We start from the raw sequence: 6,680 nt of genomic DNA, 5'->3' as shown, positions 1-6,680 counted from the left end.
GACTTTAAATTGTAGAACAGTTAAAGTTAGTAAATTACCGAGCTATATCTGAAACACTCATGATTGATTATTTTTAATTGTTGTCAATAAAATTTAAAACTTCTTGTGCTATAAAAATTCAACTGTGTCTTGTTTGCAAAATCATTTTTCAAATTTTTGGAATATTAAGCACCACATTTATAGTTATGGTTTTGTATTTCACAGTGATGTTTTTTGACATATTAAAAAATGCAAAAAACACAAAATACAAATTTTTGCCTTTTTGTTTGCGGGTCATTTTTTGACGTTTTATTAATGTTTTTCACTTTTTATAAATTATTTTTTTAATCATGTGAAGCTATGAAATTGACATATTATCAATTTATATATCTAAATTATGCTAATATTGCAGAATTCGTTCGAGTAAAACAGATCTTCACCTTCAGATTTGAGCAAAATGCAACATTTTGTCACCTCCCTGTACTGTATGTATTCTATTATCCGAATACGCGGCTGGCTGGCTATTTCGGAAATACGCTGCTCGAGTCTCATACCCTGACCATCACTATCAACCCTACGCCAATCTCATTGAACCATAGGAACCATACTATACCGTCCAGAGTATAGTCTGGCCCGATCTAAAACATTACGGATACGGGGATCAAGTGGACAGGAAGCCATACTATATCCCACAATTCCGTTTTCGCACATATATAAGAACTAACATCGCACATGTATATTAAATTATCGCATATGTATACCGTCACAAAACATCGCATACAAATGATCGCATATAATATACTACAAAATTATCAAACATATATTAAAAATTATCGCATATATATTGCAAATTATCGCACATATATTGCAAATTATTGCACATATATTACAATTTATCGCACATATATTACAATTTATCGCACATATATTACAATTTATCGCACATATATTACAATTTATCGCACATATATTACAATTTATCGCACATATATTACAATTTATTGCATATATATTACATTTATTGCATATATATTACATTTATTGCATATATATTACATTTATTGCATACATCAAATGAATATCGCACAAATGTGACAATTATCGCATATATATGAGAAACATCGCACATATATTGTACATTATCGAATAATGCAACGTTTGACACGCCATATCCTGCAGCAGCAAAGCATGGGGTCGAGCGGGAAGCGAAAATCTTGGGCACGATCGAAGATGCGGGGTGACCGCCCACAAAGAGAGGTTGTGTGATGATGACGTCATGGAGTGCCTGGTTTATCGAACTGTAAGAGGGCGCTAATCATTGGGACCGTTAATAAACTAGACGTTAACACTTCTGTCCAATATGAGCCTAAGAAAGGTCATTTTTATCTTGATCCTAATTGAATCACGTTTTAACAACCTTATAAACTGCTGTGGAATGTTCATTTGAATGCTTGTCTATAGAAGAGAATAGTAGCCAGGAACCTTGTGTTTTCCCTTCTCAATTGATGATAAGAAACCTTAGTGAGTTAATAATGAATAACCAATATTATTAACTACCCAAAAATCAATACCTATTGAACAATTTTACATGCTTACATTTCCACGACCAGACCCGACTTGATAGGGTGTTTTTTCAATTATTTTAAGAAAATTCTTTTGTTGGAAAGTTTTTGGTGGCAAAACTTTCATGAAAAACAGAGCGTTCACTGTAACTGGGCTTTTTGCCAGGGGAAAATTATGAGTCTGCCTCAAAATCAATGGAGTCGAAAAAAACAAACAAAGGGATCAAACATTGTTGAATATTTCCAATGAATAAACAATGTTTTATTTACAAATTGCTTCAGTGGTTTACATTTTTTCTTATAAACAAACACACCAATGTTCAATACAAATTTTAGAAAGTTGCAAAGATAAAATTCCTGACAAGTAGCCTTGTGTGATTCATGTAGGTTTTCTCTGATTTGTCAATGAACGAGTCCAAATAAATTTGGTTAAACTGTCAATGTTAACATAACACCAAGAAGTTGTTGTTGAACGTCACAAGTATTCTCTATATTATAACTAATTGTCAAAAAACTGTTAAGCTTTAATTCTCACTTGTATTTTTCTAGCACTTTTTTAAGCAGTTTAGTATCGTGTAATACAATTCCAACATCATTAGCATTGATGGCTGATGTTTCTTCTGATGGGTTCTTCAGGTGATGTGCGTGCAAGGTGAAAATCTCTTGTGAATAGTGTTCTGAGGAAATTGTCTGTTTTCATCCACTGGTTGAGAACCAACATCACTCAAAAGAGATTTACAAATGGTGCTACCCCAAACATCACCTGGTTATTACTCCAACCATGCAATGCTTCAAATCCTACTGATGAGTTCTTGTCCCTTGTTTACGAAACATTGCCTGCAGAGTGAGAAAATAAACAAAAAAATTGATTGAGAGGTTAATTTCCGATTAACAAAAAAATGAGTGAAAGGTTAATTTATGATCAACAAATAAATGGATACCCCCTTAAACTCTTGATTAATAGAAGTACTTTTAATTTGTATTTTTCTTGAGAATTGGTTATTGAGCTTGAAAACACAACCTTAGTAGGTTACCCTTTTCTATGTCCCCTTTTCATAATTTATTGTTTTCTAAAGTAGCCTTTGTGAATTGAATTTCAGCCCCTTTCTCCTGTAGTTTGACTCATTGAAAAATAATCCTACTGAACAAAGTAATCGTGTATTAAAGTTTACAACATTTTCACACTGTCCGAAGGTTTTAACAATTTTTATAACTTGAAACATCAATATTACCTTTGCTGGTCTTGAACTTTTAATGAATCTTGGCTCCTTGTCACTAGTTTCCCATGTAAAGTCCAGAGATGTCCTCACTGTCTGAACAGTATCTGTAAATTAGTGTAAATTGAAAAAAACAACTATTTCTTTAGTAATATAAATGCAAAACAGGGAAAGCATGTGGATATTGAAAGGAAAGTGACAAAAAGAGACTGAGTGATTATGGACAGGCGTCTGGAATTTTAATTTGTATTACTAAAGATTGACAATATTATACAATTTTAATATTATAGGACAAGTTAGGTCAATGAGATTGTGGTTTAAACATTTTCAAATGTAAAGTAAAATTATAAAAAAAAATCACTCTATTCAAAGCCAGTTGACACTATAATGACTAATGCCAATTACTCAAAATAATTGTTCGCATAAAAACTTACTAGGTAACAATCAATGCAATGGGGAGCTGTTGACATGGTTGATGATAGTTTAAAATCATTGTTATGTGTGTGGCTGTGACTGTGTGTGAGCCCCACTCAGCTCAGCTTGGGCCTTGGTTTTTATTTTATAAATAAAGGAAAGTATAAAAAATAACAAAGCTTATCTAAGGTTACTTAACTTCTAAGTTAAATTAAAAAGTAATTAAAATAGTAGGTTAAAAATAACAAAGGAATTTGTCAATCAGTATTTTGTGCTTAATTTAATAGCTTTGTGAAACTTTGCCCAGTTCAGTAGGGGCTTCAAATTGATATGAGCGTACAATTCAAATATCTACCTGCCCTTTTTAACGAAAAAGATGCAGCACAAAATAAGCCTGCCATTTGTTTGCGCAGTGTGCATATGCATGGTGTGTGACTCACTAATTGGCAATCATCATCATGACCATCCTATTTTACTAATTAGGCAAAAGAAAAACAACTGTTACATTTCCTCATATCGTAACTTACCCTAATATCAAAAGCACATTGTCCTGTTTCCATAAGGCATTTATGAGCAAACTGTCAGTTCTGAAAGCTGTCAAAAAGAGCTTAATTTTCAAGTTTTAGCCGCCTTAACCGAGGAATTAAATGGCGGCCGCCGGATAAAGTTTTGTCTTTATGAATGTGACGTCATCGAGGGTGGGGGGGGGGGGGTAGTGGTTTGAAACTAGTACGACCGTAGAGGGAGGTATACAAGGGGACCGTTAAAAAAACATCTACCCCATACCTCCTGCAGCAGCAAAGCATGGGGTCGAGCGGGAAGCGAAAATCTTGGGCACGATCGAAGATGCGGGGTGACCGCCCACAAAGAGAGGTTGTGTGATGATGACGTCATGGAGTACCTGGTTTATCGAACTGTAAGAGGGCGCTAATCATTGGGACCGTTAAATAAACTAGACGTTAACACTTCTGTCCAATATGAGCCTAAGAAAGGTCATTTTTATCTTGATCCTAATTGAATCACGTTTTAACAACCTTATAAACTGCTGTGGAATGTTCATTTGAATGCTTGTCTATAGAAGAGAATAGTAGCCAGGAACCTTGTGTTTTCCCTTCTCAATTGATGATAAGAAACCTTAGTGAGTTAATAATGAATAACCAATATTATTAACTACCCAAAAATCAATACCTATTGAACAATTTTACATGCTTACATTTCCACGACCAGACCCGACTTGATAGGGTGTTTTTTCAATTATTTTAAGAAAATTCTTTTGTTGGAAACTTTTTGGTGGCAAAACTTTCATGAAAAACAGAGCGTTCATTGTAACTGGGCTTTTTGCCAGGGGAAAATTATGAGTCTGCCTCAAAATCAATGGAGTCGAAAAAAACAAACAAAGGGATCAAACATTGTTGAATATTTCCAATGAATAAACAATGTTTTATTTACAAATTGCTTCAGTGGTTTACATTTTTTCTTATAAACAAACACACCAATGTTCAATACAAATTTTAGAAAGTTGCAAAGATAAAATTCCTGACAAGTAGCCTTGTGTGAGTCATGTGGGTTTTCTCTGATTTGTCAATGAACGAGTCCAAATAAATTTGGTTAAACTGTCAATGTTAACATAACACCAAGAAGTTGTTGTTGAACGTCACAAGTATTCTCTATATTATAACTAATTGTCAAAAAACTGTTAAGCTTTAATTCTCACTTGTATTTTTCTAGCACTTTTTTAAGCAGTTTAGTATCGTGTAATACAATTCCAACATCATTAGCATTGATGGCTGATGTTTCTTCTGATGGGTTCTTCAGGTGATGTGTGTGCAAGGTGAAAATCTCTTGTGAATAGTGTTCTGAGGAAATTGTCTGTTTTCATCCACTGGTTGAGAACCAACATCACTCAAAAGAGATTTACAAATGGTGCTACCCCAAACATCACCTGGTTATTACTCCAACCATGCAATGCTTCAAATCCTACTGATGAGTTCTTGTCCCTTGTTTACGAAACATTGCCTGCAGAGTGAGAAAATAAACAAAAAAATTGATTGAGAGGTTAATTTCCGATTAACAAAAAAATGAGTGAAAGGTTAATTTATGATCAACAAATAAATGGATACCCCTTAAACTCTTGATTAATAGAAGTACTTTTAATTTGTATTTTTCTTGAGAATTGGTTATTGAGCTTGAAAACACAACCTTAGTAGGTTACCCTTTTCTATGTCCCCTTTTCATAATTTATTGTTTTCTAAAGTAGCCTTTGTAAAATTGAATTTCAGCCCCTTTCTCCTGTAGTTTGACTCATTGAAAAATAATCCTACTGAACAAAGTAATCGTGTATTAAAGTTTACAACATTTTCACACTGTCCGAAGGTTTTAACAATTTTTATAACTTGAAACATCAATATTACCTTTGCTGGTCTTGAACTTTTAATGAATCTTGGCTCCTTGTCACTAGTTTCCCATGTAAAGTCCAGAGATGTCCTCACTGTCTGAACAGTATCTGTAAATTAGTGTAAATTGAAAAAAAAACTATTTCTTTAGTAATATAAATGCAAAACAGGGAAAGCATGTGGATATTGAAAGGAAAGTGACAAAAAGAGACTGAGTGATTATGGACAGGCGTCTGGAATTTTAATTTGTATTACTAAAGATTGACAATATTATACAATTTTAATATTATAGGACAAGTTAGGTCAATGAGATTGTGGTTTAAACATTTTCAAATGTAAAGTAAAATTATAAAAAAAAATCACTCTATTCAAAGCCAGTTGACACTATAATGACTAATGCCAATTACTCAAAATAATTGTTAGCATAAAAACTTACTAGGTAACAATCAATGCAATGGAGAGCTGTTGACATGGTTGATGATAGTTTAAAATCATTGTTATGTGTGTGGCTGTGACTGTGTGTGAGCCCCACTCAGCTCAGGTTGGGCCTTGGTTTTTATTTTATAAATAAAGGAAAGTATAAAAAATAACAAAGCTTATCTAAGGTTACTTAACTTCTAAGTTAAATTAAAAAGTAATTAAAATAGTAGGTTAAAAATAACAAAGGAATTTGTCAATCAGTATTTTGTGCTTAATTTAATAGCTTTGTGAAACTTTGCCCAGTTCAGTAGGGGCTTCAAATTGATATGAGCGTGCAATTCAAATATCTACCTGCTCTTTTTCACGAAAAAGATGCAGCACAAAATAAGCCTGCCATTTGTTTGCGCAGTGTGCATATGCATGGTGTGTGACTCACTAATTGGCAATCATCATCATGACCATCCTATTTTACTAATTAGGCAAAAGAAAAACAACTGTTACATTTTTTCATATCGTAACTTACCCTAATATCAAAAGCACATTGTCCTGTTTCCATAAGGCAATTATGAGCAAACTGTCAGTTCTGAAAGCTGTCAAAAAGAGCTTAATTTTCAAGTTTTAGCTGCCTTAACCGAGGAATTAAATGGCGGCCGCCGGATAAAGTTTTGTCTTTATGAATGTGACGTCATCGAGGG

General features: G+C 33.5%; 2 long non-coding RNA genes across 2 annotated transcripts; both read right to left on the bottom strand.

Moving 5' to 3' along the window:
* Positions 1-1,803: 1,803 nt before the first annotated feature.
* LOC139936325 (uncharacterized) lies at positions 1,804-3,845 on the bottom strand. The gene is made up of 3 exons (XR_011785943.1): positions 3,700-3,845; positions 2,774-2,865; positions 1,804-2,378 (listed from the first exon to the last, which is right to left on the bottom strand). It is a non-coding gene; the product is annotated as an uncharacterized lncRNA (long non-coding RNA).
* An 800-nt stretch (positions 3,846-4,645) lies between these two features.
* On the bottom strand, positions 4,646-6,647 carry LOC139936246 (uncharacterized). Its single transcript, XR_011785924.1, has 3 exons — positions 6,509-6,647; positions 5,584-5,675; positions 4,646-5,188 (listed from the first exon to the last, which is right to left on the bottom strand). It is a non-coding gene; the product is annotated as an uncharacterized lncRNA (long non-coding RNA).
* Between the last annotated feature and the right edge of the window lie 33 nt (positions 6,648-6,680).

The sequence above is a fragment of the Asterias amurensis genome, chromosome 4 (assembly GCF_032118995.1).
Source record: "Asterias amurensis chromosome 4, ASM3211899v1".
NCBI classification, from domain to species: domain Eukaryota; kingdom Metazoa; phylum Echinodermata; class Asteroidea; order Forcipulatida; family Asteriidae; genus Asterias; species Asterias amurensis.
This window is presented reverse-complemented; position numbering and strand designations above follow the sequence as displayed.